Genomic DNA, 26,756 nt, shown 5'->3' with positions numbered 1-26,756 from the left:
CCAAAACACAGCTGCTCCACTCAGCTGTGTTGTGCTGCTTGTGGCACTGCTGCTGATGCTGCTGCTAGGAGTAGCAGACCACATCATCTCTTCCTCCTCCTGCACCTCTCCCTCCTTGGACAGCATTCCCATTTTACGCTGCCAGTCACGCACCTTGTTGACCAATTGCTCTCGGTAGCTACTGAGAACATTAAATTTCAAAGCTAGCTTTCCCTTAATTCTTGGATCGCAAAGGCACGCTAGCATTTCGGGACTCTCTTCCATTCGTTTGCGAAGGTGTACTATTAGCAGATCCTTCAGCTTCCTGACTATGGCTGCTACATCAGGATGTAGAGTGCCACCTTGAACAGCCTCACGGTTTCCAAGGAACACATCCATCTTGCTGCCTAGATGGGAGAACACTGGGATTACCTGGGCCAGACTGGCAGTGTTTGAGCTTAAATTTTCTGTGGCATCCCTGAATGGTTTAAGGACTGCCACTAGCTGGGCGATCACTGTCCAATTCTGCTATTCAATGGAGAGGTAATCCCAATATTGTGCTCTGAGGCAAGATTATGGATTGCCCTCTGCTGCTCCAAAATCCTCTCCAGCATGTCTAACGTGGAGTTCCACCGTGTACTGACATCCTGACGTAGGCAGTGTACGGGAAGACCTGACCTCTCTTGCTCTTCCCTCAAAAGTTGGCTAGCCTTAACACTATGGTGAAAGTGCCCAGCGATCTTTCTGCAGCGGGACAGAACTACTGCTGCCACATTAGTTCCTTCTGACATTGCTGCCTTCACTACAAGATGGATGATGTGGGCTGCACAGCGCACACCAACAATATGACCATCTCGCAGCGCTTTCACCATATTGGCACCTCTGTCAGTTACCACAAAACCAACTTCAACATTGGTGCCCGCCTCTGCTCCCACCCAAAGGCTAAACATTTTCCTCATTGCATGCAGAATATTTTGGGAAGTGTGCTTTTCATCCATCACTTCTGCATGGAGAAGGAAAGATCGGTAGCCTGCTGCAGCAGCTTCCTTAGACACACCGGGCTGCCACCAGTGTGCTGTCAAAGAAAGAAAGACATGCTGGCCGCTAGGCTCCTCTTTCACTGCTGCAACACAGGACCGATACAATGAGGGGACAATGTTCCTGCTGACGGAACGTGACGGAACTGTATATTGTGGAGCCACAGCCGCCATCAATTGTTTGAAAGGCTCCCCTTCGATCATAGAGAAGGATGCCCCTCCAACAGCAATGAACTGACCAATCAGTCGCGTTACTTTATTGGCCTGCTGTTTGGGCATTGACCTTTTGGATTGGAATGCCACAAATTGTTCCAGGGTGGGCTGGACATGCAGTGCTCCAACCTGCCTTGGTCTCTGGCTGCCAGCACTAGCTGCTGCTGCTATTGGCTCAGAAGAAGAAGCTGTTGGGGTTTTTCCACGGCCACCAGCTATGCTGCCTGCACTAAGTTTTACTTCTGCATCTTTCCCCAATAGCACAGCGTTGTGTTGAGTGCTGAGGTGATGCTTCATGCTAGCACTGGTAAAATGGCCAGACACTTTCCCTCTGCTTATTAGCTTCCCACAATGTTTGCACTTTCCATAGCGCCCTTCTTCAACATTTTCAAAGTGCTCCCAAATTGGGGCGCGCATAGCCTTGGCGTGTGCCTTGGGTGCTGCTCCTACTGCTCGGGGTGGATGAACAGAGGCAGAACTAGTGGTGGTGGGACTGCTGGTAACAGTACTGGCCATAGTGGGACTGCTAATTGCTTTAGATTTGCTAGGTTTTGCTGCTGCTGCTGGTGGTGGTGGTGATGGTGATGATCGTAGCGGAGAAGGTGGAGGCTCAGGGGAAAATTGTGCACTAGTCATTTGGACACTGCTCCCTGAGGAATCTGATTCCTGACCACTCATCTCCTCTACTTCCTCTGGGTCATAGTCTAGCTCTTCATTAGCCAGATCGAATGGAATTCCTGCTAGGCTGGAGCTAAGACTGATATCGTCGTGAGACTCGTGACTAGTAGTAGTGCGAGCAGGAAGAATAGACTCTGCACTTGGCCTCTCAGTCTCAGGCTCCTCTGCTACCTCGCTAGGTGGAGTTCCACTATGTGTAGCACTCTCTCTAACTGTCTTTACAAAAATTTTGTAAGGACTTGGTGGCTTGCTAGAGGTACTAGGAGGACATGGCGTGGCGGTACCAGTGGGAACAGTAGGCGCAGCACTAGTGGTGGTAGAGGCGGTGGGGGTGGTGGTGGTTTTCCCTACAAAGGAATGAAATCGCTTTGGTTTGGGACCCCTCTGAGTCTTGCTGCTAATTTGGCTCTGCTTGGTACCTTGCATGCTGCTTGTGGATGGGGAGGATGCTGCTTGGGGCAAAAGGCACTTCTTTTTAGTCACTGGGCTGGTACTACTTGTGCTACCCTTTAACTTTGAACGTGCTTCTGGTGCTTTAGGCTTTCCGTAAAAAAACAGAGCTTGTGGGCCTAGCCGCACTACTACTGCCTGCTTTTGGTGCCTTTCCTTTACTTGATGATCCTTCAAGCAATGCTTCCCCAAATGATAAGCGAGAGCTTGGCCTACTTGGCCGACTAGACTGACGCAAAGGCTGCATCTTAGAACTGGTGGTGGTGCTGGTGGTGGTGGTAGATGGAGTTTGTCCCTTCTTAGTCCCAAAAGGAGGATCCATTTCAAATTTTGTGTTGTGTGTGTAGTGTTTAAAAAAACTATAAAAATAAATAAATAAAAAAAAACAAAAAAAAAAAACGAATTAAAGACAAAAAAATTAGAGGAAGTTCTCTTCAGTGCTACTGCTTAAAAAGTAAAACTATGCACTACTGCACTGTGCTGTTGTGTGCAATCTGCCAAAGTGCTAAAGTTATTTAAATTATTAACTCAAGATTAACTATTTAATAACCAGCAGTATTTTATTTTTAATTTGAATTTACACGGGCCTAAGAGCTTAGCCTACTACTATGCTTGCCTAAAGCTATATTTCCTTACTATAAGTCTACCTCTAGGCAGACGCTCTCAAGCCCACTAAGCTAAAGTGAGGTTAAATCAGATTCAGTATATGATTTATTAATTAATAAGTTATATAATATTAATAGATTAGAAATAATTTACTTATATATTATGTATTATAGATAGAAGAATATAGATTATGAATTAGAATTTAGAATTTGAATTACTTATATTATAGATTATGAATTAGAATTTATATTGTTATATATTATTTTAATATAGATTAAGATTAAAGAAGATTAGAATTATTTTAGTACTACAGCTAGTATCTTGAAGCTTTGCTTAGTACAGCTCGTCACAGTCAATTTTTCTTGAAAAGAATTCGAAATAAAATAAAATGTCACAGCAAAACAGTTAGCTTCACTGCTTGCTGAACAAAAACACACAGCACTTATGCGGCTGCACTCACTAGCCCAACAAGTTCACTTCACTGATGGACTGAGGTGAGCAAAACACTAAGGGTACTTTTAATAAAATTGAAATAAAATGTAAAATAAATGAGAAAATCTTTGCAAAACAGTTAACGTCACTGCTTGCTGATCAAAAAAAAACACAGCACTTATGCGGCTGCACTCACTAGCCCAACATGTTCACTTCACTGATGGACTGAGGTGAGCAAAATAAATGAAATAAAATGAAAGATTATTAATTAAGAAAAATTGACTTGGTCTCTTGCTGTTGCTAAAACAAAGCACAAACTATAGAGCTGCAGCACCAGTACTAATAAGATTAGCTGAACTATACGCTAGTAGTAATTAATTAATATTATTACTTTTATTTATAGCTAATTTAATTAACTATTAAGAAAGAATTATAGAATTATTGATATTACTGATTTTAGATTAGACACTAGTAGATGTATACAGTACACTCTACACTAGTATACTATTACTAACTATAACTGACAAATATATATATAATTTTATAATGAATTCAATTAATTATATTAATATTACTGATTTTAAATTAGACACTAGTAGATGTATACAGTACACTCTACACTAGTATACTATTACTAACTATAACTGACAAATATATATATAATTTTATAATGAATTCAATTAATTATATTAATATTACTGATTTTAAATTAGACACTAGTAGATGAATGTCTACAGTACACTCTACACTATATACTATAGTATATATATATATGACTGACATATATATATATATATATAATATTATAATGAACTATTATAATATTATATAATATTATATTGAACTATTAAATTATAGATTCTATTAAATTATTATTTATAAATTCTATTTAATTTATTTAAGCAGGACAGGCAGTAGGCACTAGTGCCAGCCCAGGGCAAGGGCACCCCAGTGCCACTGAGACACTGGGTGCACTGTCAACTCAACAGCACTTACACTACAGTTGATGACAAATTAAATAAATAAAAAAATTTATGAAGAGGATGAAGTACACTGTGAGAAATGGCAGGCTAAGGCTTACCAGTCTCACACAGAACAGAACAATCTCTCTGTAACGCTCGGATGCAGCACAGCAGTGTTGCCAAAGCAGTCACAGCGAAAAATGAATGGATCTCTCAGGCAAGCTCTGGTCTTATAAAGGCGCCTTCAGAATTCAAAAAACAGCAGCACAGGCATTGGACATGCCCTTAGCATGACGTCACAAGAGTGAGCTGATTGGACAGACGAGATCAGCTCACTCCTGTTTGAAATTTTGGCGGCTGCGCGGCAAAAACGAAGACGATCACAAAGAATCTTTGATTCTTCGTGGTTGTGAGTCTTCGTCTTCACCTACGTTTTGCCGGCACTGTATTCTCTTCGGCGTGTCTTCGGAACGAACCAAAAAACGGCCTCTTCGTGCTCGTTTTCATGTTCGCCCGAAGACGAATGCGCAAGTCTAGTATATATATGTATATATATGTATAATATATATAATATAATGTGTGTATATATATATATATATATATATGTGTGTGTGTATATATATATATATATGTATATATACATGGGTGTATGTATGTATATATATATATATATATATATGTATATATACATGTGTGTGTATATGTATATATATGTGTATATATATATGTGTGTGTATATGTATATATATATATATATAATATTGTTGTTGGGGGTTTTTGTCCAATTTTGGTGTGTTATTTTTAATAAAGTGATTGCTGAATTTTTGGTCCAGAATTTTCATTTCGGTGCATCCCTATACAAAGCCAGACACTGAAGCAGTAGGCCTACACCACATCAATGTTTGGCTTAGTATATAATGATAGGGGTTGTGACGGAAGCCTCCATCACTGGGGCCACTGGAGAGGCCTGACTGCCAGCCTCCTCCCTATTGACTATGGGCCCTGGGTTTATAGAGACTTCTGTGGCTACCCCCAGCAGCATCATCTCATCACTGGTTGAGGGGATTATCTCCAGCAGACAGCCAGGATCTGCCACCAGGGAGTGACCACCATTCTTTGATGTTTAATGTTGTATAAATCAGTCTCCCCCCTATTGTATTGTTAATCCCGTTACTGCCCCTGTTGTCTCTGAGAGGCAGATTAAGGGGGCGGTTTGTGTCCCAATATCTTGTTTTATGTTAATGTGTGTTTTGCTGGATATATCCAGCTCTGTGTGTCTAAAATAAATCAGTCTTCGTTTGGTTTACCCTACACTGAGTCTCGGCTAGTGACTGGGGAACCGGGGAAAGTGTGTTGTCCCAGGCTAAGGGAGCACAAGACAGCGGAGGCAGTCGGTCGGACTAGCCAGCTCCGTGACATTGGTGGCAAGCGGTGGGATTGCTTCTTAGTCCGAGGGACACTTACTTTCTACCGGGAGTAACCGACAGGACGGCAGACTTCGGTCGCCTTGACAAAGACATGGATGTGGTATCAGAATTCCAGGGGCTGCTGCGGGTCATCCTCTCCTGCTACACCACTGCCCTGCCTACAGAACAATAGCAGAACCTGAGGCAAGTGGTTCGACGGTCAGTATGGCAGAGGGCTGTTATATGCCGGGGTCAGTGTCTTCCAAGCTCTGAAGAAAAGATTAGAGACCAGCGGGAACTACGGATGTCATTCCTGGGACAGCAACCCCAGGACCAATGGGTATCCGAATTGGACAAGCTGGTCCAACAGGAGGTAGAGCTGGAAGATCACTATAGGGCTCTGCAGTGGTATACAGAGCAAGCATATTGGGGAACTGCGAAAGAATGTTCTCCAGAGGGCTATGACTTCGGTGGCCTGGGATTATTATGGGATAGTCTTCAGGAGGATCCGGACTTCGGCAGCACAGCGGAGTGGCGGATTGAGGACATCCGGGATTTCAGGGAGTGGGACCTCCCAGATGCACTAGAACTTAAAGGTGATTTAGACTTTTTAATTACACAGGAGTGGGAACTGGAGAAGGCGTATAAAAAACTGTTCGAACGCGTTCAACAGAATGCCCCGGTGTCCAGGGATTGTGTGGATTTTGTGGATGTGATTGAGTGGTCAGCTGAGGATGTTGACCCAGGCGGGGTGGATGGGACTGCGGTCTCCACCCCTGAGTCACAGGGATGCTGGGCAGCTAATCCAGATCCAATACTGGAGCTGTGCGACTTTACACCACAACCAGAGACTGGGGATTCATTTGATTTATTGTCTGAGGATGTTAACCCAAGAGGGGTGGATAACACTGCAGTCTCCACACCTGGGTCCTCAGAATGCTGGGCAGTCTGCCCAGATCTCTTAGTCCCAGCTGAAGAGCTGGCAACAGGGCAGAGCGCTGCTGGCTTCTGCCCCACACCTGCAATCACTACAGGGATCCAGGGAGATACGGCAGCCGGCCCTTCTCCCCAGCGGCAGCTCACATGTCCGGGAGCGGAGGAAGCGGCCCTCCCTCCCCAGCGGCAGGCCGACCCACAAGATGCCCTAACCCCAGCTGAAGTGCTGGCAACAGGGCAGAGCATCGCTGGCCTCTGCCCAGCACCTACCAAAGCTGCAGGAATTCAGGGAGATACAGCGGCCGACCTGCCCCCCCAGCAGAAGCAGGGAGGTGGAACAGCCGGTCCATCTCCCCAGCGGCAGAACCTAATTCCGGGACCGGATCAACCTGAACTCCCTCCTCAACGGCAGCAGGAGCACCAGGGAGGGGATGCAGGCGGCATCCCTCCCCAGCGGTACCCGGGAGATGGCGCAGCCGGCCCATCTTCCCAGCAGCAGCAGGAGCAACAATTTTGGGAGGGCATTGATGGGCCAAATAAACTGACTGACTACGGAGTCAACCCGTTTGGGGTCTCATCCTGTGTCAGTCCAATTCGGAGGGGGAAGAATTGTGACGGAAGCCTCCATCACTGGGGCCACTGGAGAGGCCTGACTGCCAGCCTCCTCCCTATTGACTATGGGCCCTGGGTTTGTAGAGACTTCTGTGGCTACCCCCAGCAGTATCATCTCATCACTGGCTGAGGGGATTATCTCCAGCAGACAGCCAGGATCTGCCACCAGGGAGTGACCACCATTCTTTGATGTTTAATGTTGTATAAATCAGTCTCCCCCCTATTGTATTGTTAATCCCGTTACTGCCCCTGTTGTCTCTGAGAGGCAGATTAAGGGGGCGGTTTGTGTCCCAATATCTTGTTTTATGTTAATGTGTGTTTTGCTGGATATATCCAGCTCTGTGTGTCTAAAATAAATCAGTCTTCGTTTGGTTTACCCTACACTGAGTCTCGGCTAGTGACTGGGGAACCGGGGAAAGTGTGTTGTCCCAGGCTAAGGGAGCACAAGACAGCGGAGGCAGTCGGTCGGACTAGCCAGCTCCGTGACAGGGGTTATGCTACATTATTGGCAATGTCTGGCTCAATGTATAGTGATAGGTGTTGTGCTGTGCCTCAGTATATAGAGATAGGTGTTATGGTGTACCACTGTCAATGTCTGTCTCAGTATAAAGTGATAGGTGTTATGCTGTACCCCAGTCAAAGGCATTGTTTATGAATAAAAATAAATAATAAATAGTTGTGCCAGCCGGGAACAGAAATAGGTAGTAAAACCAATTGCACATGGAACGATATCCCAGTTCCCGTGAGAAATCACATCTGATATAAGAAAGTATGTGTAAATGAAAACGTGTGTATGCGGTACACCAATGTCGCAGCTATAGATATGTATAGGGACAAATAGGAAAGCCCAAAGCCCACAAGGGGCAGATAGGGCAATATGTAAAACATGAGAAAAAAAAAAAAAAAAACGGTCAAAAAGGCCGTCATGTATAATTCAATGAGTCATGAAGCCATGGGGTACAAAAATGGACAAGTGGCAAAAGTGTATGAATATTCTGTGTGTATGCATGTATGAGTGGTGAAATGAGGGCCCCAAAACGGGAGAAGACCCCCGCAGTATCTCCACAACATCGAAAGTAAACAGTAAACAATAAACATGACAATAGCTCCAACTCATAAAGACTTCGGTTATGCCGCTAGGCAAAGGTAGGAGCTTCAACCATCAACAAAAAAAAGTCAAAGGAGACCAAAGCAAATCAAAAACATAGGGCTTATCTCAGAGTCATGTAGACGCAGGTGAAAGCCTTGAGGGTGAAATGGACAACACCGAAGCAGTCTTCGCATGGGATCGAGAATGGTGTTGCTTCGTCGTCCTCTTTCTGCTGGGTCTCGTTACATCTTCGTCTGTGGGTGAACGTCGAGGAACAGGCACAGAGTCTAGTTGGTCTAACGATGTGATGTCTTCGTGGACTAGGTGCCACTGTTGTAGTAGATAAAGTCCCTCCATAGGTGTGCAGGCAACATGAAGAGATCCATTTTTAGTGATTAGGAGCTTTGTGGGAAAGCCCCATCTATAGGAAATGTGGTTTTTCCTCAGGGCTAATGTGATCGGAATAAAAGTACGGCGTTTAGCGAGTGTGGCAGAAGAAAGGTCGGCAAAGATGTGTAGGTGAGTATACGGTGCGGGGAAAGAGGGATGTTGACGGGCCCGTTGCATAATAGCCTCTTTAGCCGACAAGTAATGGAGTCGTAAAATCACATCCCTGGGAACCGTGGATGGCAGGGATTTCGGTTTCGGCACTCGATGTGCCCGATCAAGCCGTAGATCTGATTCTGGTATGTCAGGTAAGATCTCAAGGAAAAAGGAGCGTAGTTATGCATGTAGGGCCTCAACTGTCACCTCTTCAGAAATGCCTCTAATTCGTAAATTGTTGCGCCAAGAGCGGTCTTCAATATCAGCCAATTTAGTAAGCAGCGCAGCATAATTATCTTCCATTGTATTGTGTCTGTCAACTAATTCATTGAAGGTGGATGAGAAATCAGAAAATGTATGCTCCATGTGCTCTGTGCGTGCCCCCAAATGTGCCAGGTCCTGCTTTAAATCAGAAAGCATACCTTTAATGGCATCTGTCATCGAGGATTGCATGGTATCCAGCATGTGTCGCAAGATCCCTGGGATCACAGGAGCTTCTGGTTCGAGATCCACATCACCATCTGCACGATCAGGCTGCGATGGTGGGAAGGAAGACTCATCGCCATCTTGGTCTTCACCATCCGTTTATGTACGCTTGGGAAAATAGTGCTGTAACTTGCTCAGGGTCTTTTTGACAGAGTCAACTGGAAGTTTATGGAAGCAACTCTCCATAAATTTGGTTTAAACGAAAGATTCACGAGATCAGTTATGGCATTATACTCTTCTCCTACGGCTCGAATAAAAGGAATGACATTTGAATCTAAACCCTCTAATTATGGAACCCTTAGCAATGTCTATCAGAAATTCACAAAAAATCCATGGAATAAAAATAGGCCCTCAGGAACACTCAATTATACTATATGCAGATGATGTACTCTTAACGATATCTTCTCCAGAACAGTCATATCCCTCTAGTTTAGAAGAAATAAGGGAATACTCATCTTTCTCTAATTATAAAAGACACAAAGCACTAACATTTAATTTGAAAGAACCCCAACAAAGATTTATTTCAGAGGGAAATCATGTAGTTAAACCCCAGAATAAAGTTGAATATTTGGGTATTATTATTAGTAAAAATCTATCAGATATAATCTCTTTAAACTATGGTACACTGCTAGAAGAAATGAAAGGCTTAATTTCAAATTGGAAAAAAATAGTTATCTTGGCTAGGCCGTAAAAAACATGTTACAAGCATATTTAATACCAAAGATATTATATCTGTTTAGAACTATCCCATATAGGGTTCCCAAAAATGTACTGAAAGATTTTGATAAATTATTTACAACATTTGTATGGTCAGCAAAGAAACCAAGGATTTCGAAAAACATCATGAGGAGGAGCATCTCTCATGAAGGGCTAGGATATCCAGATCTATACAGACTTTATGAGGCTTCTCATATATCTCACGCTTTGGCATGGGGAGTAAAAAGTAAACATAACTTAGGATGGTACAGTGCTGAGAAAAACAACACTGATCCATCCAAATTAATATGGCTAGACAAAAAAACAATGACTGACTTAAAATTATTAAGTCCCCTGGTGAAAGACATCCTGAATACATTATCAGTGTTGTTTACTTCACCTGTCAGAGGTTATAATGTTATAGCTGATGGAGGTTTTGTAGAACTTGCTTCATAACAGAATGAGCACTCTCGGGATTTAACCCCTTCAAGACCGGGACATACCTGGTACTTCCTGGTCATACGTCACCGCCAGACCGGGACGTACCAGGTACTTAATCGATGATGCGCGATCCAGCGTCGCTATGAACGCTGCCGGTGTCCCCAGTGATCCGTAGCAGCCGCTCCCCTCAATTCCGTGCACGTGATCGCTTTGAAGCGAATCACGCGCATGGAATTAAAGTATTTAAAAAAAAAACTGCGGTCTTCGAGGGAAGACGCGGTACGCGAACGCCGGTCCTGCAGGGGTTAAATTTAGAAATATTATTGTTCCCATACATGTGTCAATAAATTCGATGTTTCATTCTCCATTTGAGACTTGGGGAAAAAAAGGGCCACAAAAATTTGTCCGAATTGCTTTTGGCCCATTTGCACATCTCATATATATATACTGTATATTGTGACAACATAACCTCTTTGCAGGAACCTTTCTCCCAAGTAAAGGCCGGAAACCATGGACAAAATTTGTATGCATTTATTTGATAGGGCTTTTTCACATAAATAAAAATCACCCACTAGCTCCCACTTGGAGCTCTGGCTAAACAATACATTTGCTAACTATAGAGGTAGGACAACTAGTCTGCTCCAACCCACAAAACATCAGATACACAAAGCCCAAACATCTTTTACCTTACAGAATCATTTGTTAACCCTTTCAGTCCGGTATGTCCATAAAACGCATCTCAAAAAAACCCCTATGGGCGTACTGATACGTCCTGACCTTCCTGACAGCCTGGGCTCCCCTCTGTCAGCTGGCTTTCTGCTTCCTCATCTCCTGTAACAACTGCTGGCACGAATGCCGGAAAACAGCTGATGTCACCCGGAAGGTCATCGGAGGACAGGATATCCCCTGCAGGGGGACTTGCATAGAGATCACAGTGTGATCGGTGCAGGGGAATCGCAGGAAGGAGAGTGAGAAACCATGGACAACACCCTCTGGCACCAGCATGACGCACCCCGGTTCCTAGGTCTACTGAATCTCCTCAGCTTAAGTTACCCACTCCTCCGGGCCCAGCCCTAACACAGGTCGGATTGACAAGAACTTCCCTGACATCACAAGAAAGAAACACACATAGAGCAAATAATGTAGTGATATACATATCCATCCGACATTCTTTTTACTGCAGAAGTCTCTGGTTTTTTCTACTCACCTCTCCATACCTCTTTGTCTACAGTGGGGAACACAGTGACTCCACCTCCAGGTGGTCATTGATTTTGGAGCAAGCAGTAACATTTTAGACAAGACCTACCTGGCACAATATGACATTCCCACATGCGAAGAACTAAGGCATTTCTATCCAAACCACTGACTGGGTCACCCATTTCCTCTGGTCCTGTGGTCACTGAGACAGTTCAGAGGAATAGGGGAAATGCCACAGAGGTGGTGTACTCGGTTCTTGACATACCTGGTTCTGGATACACTTACAGTTGGACGAGGCACAACTATAAATGAAATAGTGTGCAAACACGCAATGTAAACCAGAAATCAGTCCCAAATTCGTTGTTGTAGTGGTAAGGAAACTCTCTCTACGCGTTTCGCCAGTAGTTCGCTGGCTTCTTCAGGAGAAAATATCAAATAAATGGATGTGTATCGTCAGTGAGAATAAATGAAGAAGCCAGCGAACTACTGGCGAAACGCGTAGAGATAGTTTCCTTACCACTACAACAACGAATTTGGGACTGATTTCTGATTTACATTGCGTGTTTGCACACTATTTCATCTATAGTTGTGCCTCGTCCAACTGTAAGTGTATCCAGACCTCCCTATTCTTGTTCTGTGATGATATTGCACCATTTTTGGTCTCCTTGCTTTTATAGATTTTAGAAGAGATTAAAATTCTGCTGATACTCTACCGAACCTTTGATGAGCTTGCTTTACTCAACGTGTTTGAGTGGATCCTACACCCCCTTTTTTTATTTTCCTATTGTGTGTTCATACTGCACCATTGTTGTTGTTTCTTTTCTCCCCATTTATATGCGCTCCATGGTTGTCTTATTGTGTTGTTAACATCCTGAGGAAGAGTGTTGTTGGAAGCTGCTATTTGGGGAGTATTTATTATTACATCACATTTATGTTTCCACACGTGGAATTTGGGTTGCTTTTCTTCTATGTAGCCACACAATCCTGATGGCCCAACCTGATGGGAAGTGTGGTTAGCCTGCATCTGGTCCTCCGTTACTCCGTGCTCTTGACTCCTTAAATTCCATCATTTCATTGGGCACTCTGGGTCATTACAGTCGTCTGTATGGATCCTGTTCGTGACTCTTGGCTTGGGAGGAAGAGGGATTTCAGTCTCCGTGGCAAAGGGCAGGGCAAGGTACACCACAGAGCAACTTGGCCTGAGGAGACTAATGACTTAGGTGTCATGAGTTAAAGGTCCATAAGGGCGACTCTACAGAACTCCTGACTCCAAAACTTGATCTGGGGCGGCACCAGGAGTTAAAGGTCTGTACGAACGACTCTATTGGTATCAACCAATGAAGGGCAGCTGTGCTTCATTGGTTGATGCCAGAGGAGCTCGGTGCCAGCGCCAAATGGAGTTGCTCGTATCGACCTTTAACTCCTGATGCCGAAACTTGGCATGGGGAGGCACCAGGAGTTAAAGGTTCGTACAAGCAACTCTATTGGTCACCTGCAGGGGCCTCCTCTGGCATCAACCAATGAAGGGAAGCTGGCAAATGTGGCAGATGAAGAATGAATTAGAGATAAATACTTCTGAGTGATGGATGGTTTTTATTTTCATACCTGTGAAGCTATTTTCATAATAAAGTCAATTAAATTTAATAATCAATAGATAAAGTCCACAAAATATTCAGTTTCCGGGTGAGCCAGATAACCACATCGTCCATGTGCTCCGACAAGTGGGGGGAATGTAATGCAGGTTCGTACACAGCAGTCCCAGTTTACTTACCTGCAACTAGGAAGGGATCGCATTGCAAAGATCAATTAACCCCTCGTGTCTCAGCCAGATCACCTGAGAAGAGGACACTGATAGCAAAGCCATTAAGCTTTTACAGGTGAAAATGAAGAAAAGGGGCCTCAGTTAGGGAAAAGGCTGATATAGAGGAAGATGTTCTACTTGAACTGTCTGAGGTGAAGATAAATAAGCTAATGGAGCCTAATGGGATACACCCACAGTTAAAGACCACATTAAAAGACCTTGGTGTACTAGCAAAACAGTAACTGTTTATTTAGCCAATAGGAGTACTCCCAGACGATTGGAAATTAACAAATGTGCTAATTCACAAGAAAGCTAGTAGGGAGGAATCGAGCAACTATTGAACAGTAAGTCTTACATATGTAGTGAGGAAATTAATGGAACTATATCAAAGGATAAGATAACATCTAAAATCACATGGACTTCAAGAACAGAAACAACATGGGTTTACTACAGGGAGATTATGCCAAGACTAGAATAATATATCAATATTGTCACATGTGCCACTCGGGTCCTGGGCACACGCAGGCATCCACCCCTTACCTCTGCTCAGCATGCAGAGGATACCACTCCTGTGACCAGGCTGCCAGGTAGGCACTCTCTGTGTGGCTCTGGCTTCAGGCAGCAGACACTTCCTTTAAGGATTGCCAGGGGGCGTGGTCCCATTACGTGATTGGCCAGGGAGGAGTCTGTCAATTAGGCGCTGGATTTATTAACCTGTAAGTCATTTCCACTGATACTCTGGTGTGGTCTATGTTTTGTGTATCCTGTTTGGAGCTACTTTGCAGCATATTGATTTTGGCTAGTTTTTGACCTTCCTTTGTCTGACGATTCTGTACCTCCTATCCTGTACCGTATATGAACCCGGCTTATCTGCATCCCAGCTCCGTGTATGAACCGTGCTTGTCTGCCTCCAAGCTCCGTGTATGAACCTGGCTTGTCTGCCTCCAAAATCTGTGTATGAACCTGGCTTGTCTACTTACCTGCTCGTGTATATCCTCTATGTATCCGGTGATCGGTTTTGTATTCTTGCTGTTCGTGGGAAACACCTTATTTAGCGAATTGTACCCTAAACCAGTAAAGTTCTTTACTGAAGTGTATTTCCTGATCTGCCTGCCTACTCTAAGACTACTACATATATTAACCCTCTCTGGGGCTTCCTCATGGATCTGTACTTGGACCATTCTATTTAATATTTTCATTAGTGATATTGGAGAAGGTCTTGATGGTAAGGTATGTATTTTTGCCAATGACACAAATATTGAAAAGTCAAATGGCAAATGATTTAAGTTAAACTGGAAAAATAGTCTGAGCTCTGGGAAGAAGGCAAGCCAGCAGAGGCAGTGTGATGCTTTGGGCAATGTTCTGCTGGGAAACCTTTGGTCCTGCCATTTATGTGGATGTTACTTTGACATGTACCACCTACCTAAGCATCGTTGCAGACCATGTACACCCTTTCATGTACACCCTGAAGGCATTGACTTCTTTCAGCAGGATAATGCTCCCTGCTGCAAAGGAAAAATGGTTTAGGAATGGTTTGAGGAACACAAAAACCAGTTCAAGGTGTTGACATGGCCTCCAAATTCCCCAGATCTCAATCCAATTGAGCATCTGTGGGATGTGCTGGATAAACAAGTCTGATCCATAGAGGCCCCACCTCGCAACTTACAGGACTTAAGTGATCTGTTGCTAACGTCTTCGTGCAAGATACCACAGCTCACTTTCAGAGGTCTAATGGACCTGGGCTGTTTAGGTGGCAAAAGGGGTACCTACACAATATTGGTGGTCATAATATTGTGATCCCATGTGTGCAATCTATATGATGGGCAAGCTCTAGTATATACTTGTTATGTTCTCCCATTGTACATCTCTATGGAATCTAATGTCACTATTTAAAACAATAAATAATAATAAGACTGAAGCAAACTTTGTATGTAATATCTGGGTATAAAATTAGTAAGATTGACTGAAGAAACTTTCCAGTTAAATTACTTTAAAAAGTGGGCCCAGAATAAATCTGCCCTCAGTATGTGGTCAAAATAGGAAATCTCATGGTTAGGGCAGATAGCAGCATTCAAAATAAAGGCACTTCCTAAGATCTTATATATCTTCAGGGCAATACCACTAAAAGTTACTTTAGGGAATTAGAAAACAATATACTAAAATATATTTAGGCAGGAAGCCTGGAATTAGAAACCACTGGCCCTGGTGCCAAAATTGCCCCGGGGGGCCCCCCAACTTCAACAACTGGTCTCTGCCATTATCAGCCCTTGCCCCCCTCCAACATACCCTCTGGCACACATATTGAAACATACTTACACACATTACACATACTTACTCATACTCACTAACACACACATGCATATTAATTCTAAGGCACACTCCATCTCACCCCACTTACACATACATGCCCACACACAATTACACATCCATGCTCACACACAAACATTTATACACCCATACTCACATACAAAATTACACATCCATGCTCACATACACACACAAATGCACATCCATGCTCACACATATACATATATCCCACCTCTTGCCCGCCCCTGCTTACCTTTCACCACTCCTGCAGCTTTCAGTCCGGTGCTGTCACACTGTGTGGGCAGCCTCGGTTTCATGGTGGGGTCATGTTACGTTCCTGTCTCCCTGTGCCGGTTTAAAATAGTTTAGAAAGGGCCCTTCTGACCTGGCCAGTGTCACGAACGCACCCTACTCCAAGCGTGCGCGTGTCTTGGTTCTGGTGAAAAAGGGTTAAAATTCACTATCTGTCTGTCATAGACCGGAAACAGTGATGCAAATAAAAATATCCACCCTTAATACCACCTGCAATTAACTATAATGATATAACTAATATCATAACGCTGCCACCATCAAGACAATTTACAAATAAAGTGCCTTGGTCCCCCAAGCGAAAAACGTCTTTACCAGACAACGGCAGAACTTATTAAAGGAATATTAATTATGAACAAAAAATAGTCACAGTGCATACAAAACGATGATAAACAGATTATTTATACCAAACAGATAAAAATAAAAAAGAGAAATTACAGAAAACCTAACTACTCACTTGAATGGTAAAGTAACAGTTTTTCTGTCTGTAGGGCTCCGGCAAGGAAAGATGGCGACTTACTCAAAATTAGATCTTGGCCCCTAGTAAGCACACTGACCAATTTCCTCTCATTAAATTTATACTTTTTCCCAGTTCATCTCATGTTTCTAAGCTGGCCTAGAGGTGGTATAAGCGGAGGGAAGGTGTACCTATAGGAACCATAAGTGCCCTCCCCCTTGTGTGGTGGAACCATATCAATCAAAATAACTCATTTTCATCTTATTCTCCCTCCTGTGCTCGCCACAGCAATAATTCATGCATTTATAAATTTCTTGTAGATTATGAAGTCCATAGATATGTCACACTTGCTACTTATGACTGCATACGAAAATTCACAATTACTGGCCATGCTTGTATTCTTTTTGTAGGGTGTGCTTTCCCCGTTCTAGATATGCACAGAAGGAGGTATGATTATGAATCTATGAGTTATTATTGATATGTGTTGGATATGATCCTGGAAGAAATGGTTTTCCTGAGCGCTAGTGGCCACTTAGCATATCAAAGGAATCCCCTATCTATGAGAAGATACAGGCATATGGTGAATGACTCAGCTAGTAGACGTAAAGGCACCGCTAGCCCAAACCATCACCTCTTGTCACGTCTGGAGGATAACCTTGCGGTATTTGAGGATGGAACCCAATAGGGGTTCAGGTAGTTCCGAAAGCGTCACAAGAGGAGGAGTAAACAAGCCGTAGTCAAGGACAGGCATGAATCCGCCAGTGGAACGCATGCGTCCGCCGTCTTGGATCGTGGAACGCATGCGTCCACCATCTCGGATGACAGAACTCAATAAACAAGAAAGTTAACAAAAAATCCGTTTCTGAAATTCATGCACATTTGCCTTTGATGTGGTGGCATACAGTGACTGTGGCATCACCACCTCGAATATCCCACTATAAAAGTCAGTGTTGTTGCTTAATATTCCCACCTTTCATGCTGAAACTGTTCAAACCCTATTTGAGTCCATGTGCTTTTATGCTTGACCTACATGTGAGGTTTGAATTTTTAAGATATTTACCTCAAATACAATATTATTTTTTAATTTCCAGTTTTCGTCAATTTCAAAACAGACATATCAGAGATGTAAATCTCCAGCCTTGTTAAGCAGCTGCTTCACCGGCTGTTCTTAAAGTAATAGGCAGCATGTCACAGTAATCATTTTGCCTGACGTGGAAAATTGTTATGAAGTGATAGGCAGTGGCATCTCCAGCTTTCATATTTAGGGGGGCACATGGGGGGACAGGGGCAATTATAAAACGCTACATATACACTATATATATATGCGTTAGACATGCATTTTTAACTACATACTATGTACTTATCTCTTTAAAGTAAAGACCTTGAATGAGATATGATTTAAAAATAACAGCTGAACTGGCAGTAATTTTTCATTCTTTAATATTAGACCCTACTGCCGATATATATAAATATTAGACCCTGATTCTGATATATATTAATATTATACCCTGCTGCCGATATATATATATAAATATTAGACCCTGCTGCCAATATATATATTATTAGCCCCTGCAGCCAATAAATATTAACATTAGCCCCTGCTGCCAATATATATTATTAGCCCCTGCTGCCAATATATATTAGTAGCCCCTGCTGCCAATATATATATAAATATTAGCCCCTGCTGCCAATATATATAAATATTAGACCCTGCTGCCGATATATAAAAATATTAGACCCTGCTGACAATATATATTCTTATTAGCCCCTTTTGCCAATGTATATATATATATATATATATTAGCCCCTGCTGCCAATATATATATATATATATAAATATTACCCCCTGCTACCAATATATATATAAATATTTGCCCCTGCTGCTAATATATATATATATAAATATTAGACCCTGTTGCCAGTATATGTTATAGTGAAAAAAGTGGACCCTACCCAAGCATTTCCTTGGGGCCCACTTCACAATCCATAGCATGCAATCATCCCCTCCGCTACCAAAAAAAAAATATTTGCCACACTGACTGCAGGTTAGGGGAAGATAGTGAGAGTCAGTGCAGTCTTTCCTCTTTCTGACTGCACCGTGACATTGAGAGGTCCTCTCCCTCCTTAATCATACACAGAGCCCCCTCATTCACTAAGCCATAGCTCTTTTTTTTTTTACTTACTCCTTGTAGTTCAGGTATAGATCAAATACACCCAAAATAAAGAAGCAGAGGCTCAGCACTCAAATGATAAGGTGAGTTTATTTCACGCAGGCAACGTTTCGAGACACAGGTCTTTCTCAAGCCTTAGAAACATTAGTGCACATACTCAAGTGTTTATGCAAAAACAAGTGATTAAGGGGTCGGACACACCCGATCCTACATAACAATTTAAAGTGGCAGTGCAAACTGACCAGTCTCTATATAAAGTGACAGTGCAAGGATAGCCAGTCAATGTGTATATATAAATAAATATCATTATATTAAAAGTCTGAATAAATATGAAAGTGAAGTAATAAATATACTACAAATATATATCTATTATATCAAAAAAGTGTACACAAGTTTAAAATCAACACTGTACTACAAATACAGACACCCAAATGATCTAGAAATATTCAGGGCCGGCCCAAGGCAAAATGTTGCCTGGGGCGAATTTTAAAATGCCGCCCCCCCATCTACCCTCCCCCCCCATTATCTACCCTTCCCCGCCCCCATTATCTACCCCCCCCCCCTTTGTACTTACCTTTCAGCAGTCCTGCGGCGAGTCTCCCTGTTCAGTCTCGGTGCCGGCTTGTAATGCTGAGCGCCAGAAATCTTCCGGCACTTAGCATTACAAGCCGGCACCGAGACCGAACAGGGAGACTCGCTGCAGGGGAGAGAGGGGCGCCCAGCGGGTACTGACGGCTTGGTAAGCGAAAACCACTCGGCGCCCCTTTCGCTTTAAAAAAAAAAAAAAAAAAAAAAGTTGTCGGGCCGGCTCTGGAAATATTACTGTAACAAAATTGTGGTATGATAATATACAATATTAAAGATTGGTCTGTCAACGCAGCTGCACCAGTCAAATATTTCATAATCTCAAAATTTACAAAGAAGCATTAAATAAACCTACAGGACCAGCTGCGTCCCGGAATAACCATCAGCCGAGCTGAAATAAACAGAATCTAAAAGAGATAAAGGATAATGGTTAAGTTAATAAATAAGAATGTCATCATATAAAAGTATATATTTCCAAAATAATTTGATTCAAAATCAATCTAAATATCTCATATTCGGGCAAGGCTTTCACACAAATTAACAGCCTATGACACTTGGTACTTCCAAGTAGTCTCCCATCCACATACTAACCAGGCCCAGCCTTGTTTAGCTTCCAAGATCGGGTGTATTCAGGATGGTATGGCCGTAGGCTCACAAAAATGGCATTAAATCCAATTCCCTATTGAGTCCATTTGGAAATAATTGCCTGCGTGAAATAAACTCACCTTATCATTTGAGTGCTGAGCCTCTGCTTCTTTATTTTGGATTTATTGAAGGACTTGGTGGTACCCTGGCTCGTGCACCATCTCGTTACTGAGTGCTGCATTCCAACCTTTCTTTCTGTGTAGATCAAATAAACAACACATGGAAACAGCATGTGCGACTAAATAAGACATAAAAACCCTGTATTTAATCGCTGTTCTATCGCCAATTTGATGTCATACTCATTGGTTCTGGGTTACCATCACCCGTTGCAATGGGTTTTTCTTGTGATGTTATCTATATTTGATTCCTCTCCCCTCACTGTTTCCCAGCGTACCCCCTCTCGCCCTCCCCACCTCTTCCTTCCCAGTCCCATTTTCCAATTACCATATTTGCTCGATTATAAGACGACCCTGATTATAAGACTTATACCGGTGCTTCTGACCGGTGTGTTGTCCGGGCAGCAGGTAGACGTCTACGCGATTCGCGCATACACCTTCTGACTGTCAGAGAGAATTCCCCGCACCGTCTACACGCTGCCCCGGCTACACACCAGGGACTCAGAAGCACCGGTAACTTTGTGGGGGGGGGGGGGACAGGAGGATCCAGGTCCCCTGCAGCGCTGGATCTCAGTCTCATAGTCAGACCTATTTGAGGTCTGATTATAAGACGACCCCAATTATAAGACGAGGGGTAAAAAAAAACCTTGTCTTATAATCGAGCAAATACGGTACCTCCCTTTCCATTTTGAAAACTGAATAAAAATATATTTACAAAAAAACCCAAAAACCTGTATTTGCAGGTATACATAAATGTATGGAAACATAGCATTGCAGGTATAGATCAACAGAACACACAAACCCAGCACTGCAGGTATAGATCAACTGAAAATCACATGTAAACTCAACACTGAAAGTATTCATCTACTCACTCTCCCTCCCTTCCCCCTATCTACCCCTTCTCACTCCCTTCTCCCTATCTACCTTCTCTCCCCGCCTCTCCCCCTCCTCACTATCTACCCTCTCTTTCTCCTTCTCACTATCTACCCTCTCCCCCCTTTGAAGTTCACTTCACATATATACATAGAGTCTGAGATGCCAGTATAAGAGACACGGACTATGCAGATCCTTGCACCATAAATAAACATGTAATTATAAGCACCTGGCACTTGGAGATATATATGATTGATCCAATATACACGATTACAGCACTATATACACTTTTTTTTATATATACATATATAGAGACTGAGATGCTGGTACACGGGACACGGATTATGCAGATTCCTGCACTTTAAATACAAATGTTACTATAAGGATCCGGCACTCAGACATATTCATATTAGTTGTTCACATCACATTTTCAACAAAATTTTTTACATATTTTTCGAAACACTTTTTAAATACTATACATATTTGCCTCTATATTTATCAATTTCAACATAGTAATCACAGTTTACTTGTTGAGCACAATAATACATATACATTTATAAAGGCATATATAGAGGTTGGGATTCCGGTATATTAGATCTGTACTATGCAAATTCCTTGCAGTTTAAATATACATGTTGCCATGATTACCCAGCACACAGATTGAACGTCTGAGATCCGGACGTAGCAGGTGACGTAATGCACATGCGCACTGGGGGATGGTACACGCCGGGTTCAGACACTCCTAGCACTACAGGTGTGGTAAGTCTTGCTAATTATGTTGTTTTAGGGTATAAATTTCACTTGCATTTCATTTTTTGTCATGTCCTGATGAAAGTCTGAAATAAACAAGACTGAAACTTTGACTTGAAAACCGAAGTTGTTTGTGTGGTTATTTGGAAAGTCCCTGGAGTGCCGGTAACTATTTTTGGACTTATATATATATTGTCTGATTTGACTTTAATATACTTTTTTAAAAGTAGGTGGTTTGCTGTGGTAGGTAGTATAATAATCTATATTTAGTAACCTCAGAAACCTTCCATTAAACAAGTATATAAATAAGGAAAATTAAGAACACTGGGGGGGAAAAAAAGTTTACTTAGTTAAATAATTTTTTATTGGAGGCATAAAAGGTTAAAATGATGTTTGGAGTATGGTGATGTATATTAATGAAGTGTGGTTATTAATAAAGAATTGTGGTCTTTAAAAAAGATCTGCTTTCTTTACAAGCAGCGGGGGGCAGTCTGGCCCAGGGCAATTGCCTCTCAGGACAATCTAGAATTCTTAATAAAGGGTCTGTCTGATCTTTATCAGGGGAGGCAAAAACACAGTGGGGTCATCCAATGCAGTGTTAGATAAAACAAATGTAAACGAAAGAATACTGTGTGTGAGGTAATGCGGTGAGTTAGTGAAAGGTTAGGAGAGGTGTGTTAATGTGAGTTTGTAAGTGTGAGAGTTTGTGAATATATTCGCCAGTGCGTGTGATTTAGCAAGGGGCCCATGAGGCCACTTGGCTTTATCTGTCCCCTGGGCCAGAAGGTGCCAGCCCTCCCCCAATAAACAGTTTAAATAGATAGTTAAATAGTGGGACCACCCACTGACATCAGTGAGAACTCCCACCAACGTCACAGGACCCAGAGTAGCCGGAGTTTAGAAGTTCCCAGGTATGTATATGATCAATGTGAAGCACTTCTGTGGGTGGTTTAGAATCTGTTTTATTTCATATGTAACTGTTTGATACCATCTGTAAACAGATAAAAAAAAAATATATATATATCATTAACAAAGTATCTCTTACATAAGAAAAAATGTTTTATAGCTATAATTTATAAATTTAAAAGCCTTTGTAACAGAGTCCAACATTAAGGGGAGACTGTTGATGCCCAGCTTTCAATTCAAATAACTTTATTGAAGCTACCTATAGCTTGTGTTTGTGTTTTGCATATACTGTATTTAAAAGTTCATCATATGATGAGATGAGATCTATGGGAGGTATAGCATTATCTAATCAATTACCCTTCCTGAAATCTCCCTTCTCCTCAGTTACATTACGAAGTCTTCTTAGGCCAATGAGCAAATACTAAAAACAAGCCGTTAAAATAACTTTTCTGATGGTACTTATGCAAGGTGGGTTTCTAAAACATTTTCATGTCTAAATCGAGAAACTGAGGTTTATCTGGTGTTATCAAGCCTACTGTAAAGCTTTGGATTTGGAAAGACCAACATATCAGCTTTTAATATGTACCTTGGGAAAATATAAGCAATGCAATTTTATAATCCTGATTGTAATATTAAGTTCAAATCAACTTTATGTTGTGTCTGTAAGCCAAAAACTCTTAAAGCACACTGAAATAATAAAGCATGAATAAGAATAAAGCAGCAAAGTAGAAAACATGTAATCAACTGATGTTTATTGACACACATCGGCTTTTTCCACAAAATCCCAAATCAAATCCAGTAAAAACATAATTTAATTAGAACACAGCGGTTCTAAATCTGTCCATGTAGAGGGGAAAATGATTGAAAGAAGATGTCATTAGACTTAAACCGTCATGTTTTTTCTAAGATGATCAGAACCTACCCATTGTAAATATTTATCCATGAACTATTGAACTACAGGTCTTTGTATGTATGTAGTTTTAGGTAATGCGCCTGCATTTTAGTGTGAATCCTTTACAGCCAATACACATTTCTGTGAAGTAGGGTGATTACCTTAGTTGACCAACATGAAGTGAGTGACCACAAACACAGAACACTGTCTCTGCGGAAATAAAAAAATACAATGCACAGTACATTGTATAACGGCAAGGGAATAACAATGATTTGACCCCAGGTTTGCCTCATAGTAATATCAGTTTGTTTGATAGCTCTCTCTTTAGTGTTTAGACCCCGATCTGTTAGTTTTAATGTTCACATGATAAAATATTTGCCTAATTTCTGAACTACAGTGTTATTCACTAAGCATTAAAATTGTTACACCTATCTCGTCCGTCGCGGTCCCACACCAGTCCGCCGCCAGTAGGTGCGGCTCGCGTGGTGCCGCAACGCCTCCTCTCGCCCCTATTTCTATTTAAACCTGCATGTCCCATTGTGTATTGCCCGTTCAAAGAGTCTCGTTGTCTTTGTGCTCTGGGTTCCTGTGTATTGTGCTATTTTATTCTTGACCTCTGTGTACCGACCTTTGGCTATTGTTCTTTCAACTTGGATCACGTTCTTCCTGCCCTGACCCCGGCTTATCCTGACTACGGTTTCCTGCCTCTGACCCTGAACTGTTTTGTTTGCATTGGACTGTCCTACTTATACCTGCTACCTCTTGAGTCTGCTACCGTCTCTGCATCATCATCATCCCCCGGTGCTATCCTGGGCCACGCATAACAATAATCGTGTCAGATGCAAAATTATTCTGCATAGACTTCTTTTGAAGCTGGTATATAACCTTGAGTAAACTGCTGATGTGACACATTTGGTTGTTGTGTTCTGTGTGTGTATTTTTTAATATTGTTTTTTGTCACTTACAGGTTTTCTTTGGAAAATATCTTCGAAAATAAACTGTAACAAAACCAAACATTCTAGTGTGCTATGTGAAGATGAGAAGCAAACTCAGAGTTCTAAAGATATGAGTTCAAGTCAGAAAGTGCAAGAAAACTCTTCTTCCCACATGCCAGCTACAACAGAAAGAGCATAATCTGAGAGTGATTTTGAATCTGATTCTCCTTCCCCAAAAAGCAGTGAAGAAGAGTATCAGGATGATGAAGAAACCTTACATGGTGAGCAAGAAATATTCAAATGATGATGATACAGAACCAGAAAATGATAGGCAAATACCTCTATTAATGGATTCTGATGAAGAACAAGAGGAACATAAGCACGGTTCAGATTCTGACTATGACTTTAAAAAGATTAAAAATTCTACTGTAAAACTAAACAGCAGACAAACAAAATATTGTGTGTTTTAATAGGGAAGAAAATAATCAGTTCATCAGTTCACATAACATACAAAATAGCTTGATGGAATTACCTTCCAATCAGAAACTTGATGCTTTTGGCGCTGTTCCATTTTTTGCTATTCATGACAAAAAATCTGATTCAGAAGGAAACAGTTTGGAGGGTCCTACATTGCAGACATCAGAATGTTTCCATAGAAGGCATCAGGATGAAAATGATGTATTCTCTAAAGCACCTTTCAATAAGAAGTTAGGCCAGTGCACCTCCCCACTTTCCTCAGGACGTGTTGACATTTTTGGGTGTCCAACATTTCAACCAGATCCTGGACCTGAAGAAGGGTTACCTAACAGAGAGGACCTCTTTGGGCTGGTACAATTTGAAGAGATAGCAGAAAGCCAGACACAGCACAAAGTGAAACAACAACGCAATCTACAGAAATTATCCACTCATCAAAGACGGACAAAACAGGAGATGTCGAACCACAATGGGAAGCGTTACTATTGCACATCGTCAAGCACAAAAACAACTTCTAAGCCCAGTTACTGTACACCTGAGAAAGTACGCAGGCACAAAAAAGGACTCCGCTGTGATTCACAGAGTAGCAGTGAGCTCTTTTCTATATCAGACTCAAAGGAGAACATAAGCGTTTCATTGTCTGATGGAAAAGACCTTTCCCTGTTGCAAGCAGATGATAGCATGGTTGACCCCTTTGGAGCCAAAACTTTTCACCCTCAAGACTTATGGCAGCCACAACCACAGGCTTTTGCAGACAACCGTTGTGATAATCAGATCACTCTAGCTGCAAGACCAAGACAGAGCTCACTACCTGGATCTTATCACAGCAGTAACAATGTCATTATGGATGACTTTGGTGCAGTGCCTTTCACAGAACTGATGTTACACAGTGTAACCCCCCAACAAAGCCAGCAAACAGAGCAACAACTTAGAGTTAGATCCATTTGGTGCAACTCCCTTCCCTTTCAAACAGTAGATTTTGTGTTAATTTTGTTATGAGATTTATATGCTTTACTTTAACTTTTCTTTTAGTTAAGATGTTGTTTTACATTATCCTATGAGTCTTTTTTTTTCTCCAGGCATTACGTGCATTAACCGGTCAGTAAAATGTACTAACGGTTAATGAAAGCCAGATGCCTACTTCATAATATAATGCAAACAAGCAGTACATTGTATATTATTTCTAACTCAGGAGTTAGCAAGCATTTAGTTTAAAATGATGAAAAGACATTCCAATAATTTATTCAGACACTAAATACAGGATTAGAAGACTTTCGCTTTCGCACAGCTATTAATCACCTGTCTCTTCTCCACTTAAATGAGACGTATGACCCTCCGTTATACACCAGTCCCCTCCCAATGTAAAATTAAACAGACAATCCAGTTATGTTTCTTTCTTAACCCAATATACATTAATCAACAAATAGTTGAAATCATAAAAACATGCACCAGCAGATGAAACCCTTTTCAATGGATTATATGGAATATCACTATGGCTGGAAAAAACATAAACCCATTCTACTATTATATGCTTGGTGAAGTATTCTTATATGGGAAAAGTACAATGAACACTTTAATTCATTAAAATTCATGAAGGATCATGCTTTGTTTTTCTATACCTCAAAATTTTCTTTTGCCAGCCTGTATCTAGACAGAAAACGTGTGAATCTTGGCTGAAGAAGGTACTTGTTGGCCACCCCTGCTATAGACGTTTCTGAAGCACTTCATATTCAGTATAGTCTTGCAATAAATCTAGGGAGTCAGTACACCC

At 41.9% G+C, this 26,756-nt stretch overlaps 1 pseudogene; it reads left to right on the top strand.

The window, feature by feature from the left end:
* LOC149276713 (BMP-2-inducible protein kinase-like) overlaps window positions 1–25,961 on the top strand; it is a 189,581-nt pseudogene extending 163,620 nt beyond the window's left edge.
* Window positions 25,962–26,756: the final 795 nt, after the last annotated feature.

Source organism: Sceloporus occidentalis, unplaced genomic scaffold (assembly GCF_023333645.1).
Source record: "Sceloporus occidentalis isolate IW3139 unplaced genomic scaffold, rSceOcc1.0.p SCAF_228, whole genome shotgun sequence".
Classification (NCBI taxonomy): Eukaryota; Metazoa; Chordata; class Lepidosauria; order Squamata; family Phrynosomatidae; genus Sceloporus; species Sceloporus occidentalis.
This window is presented reverse-complemented; position numbering and strand designations above follow the sequence as displayed.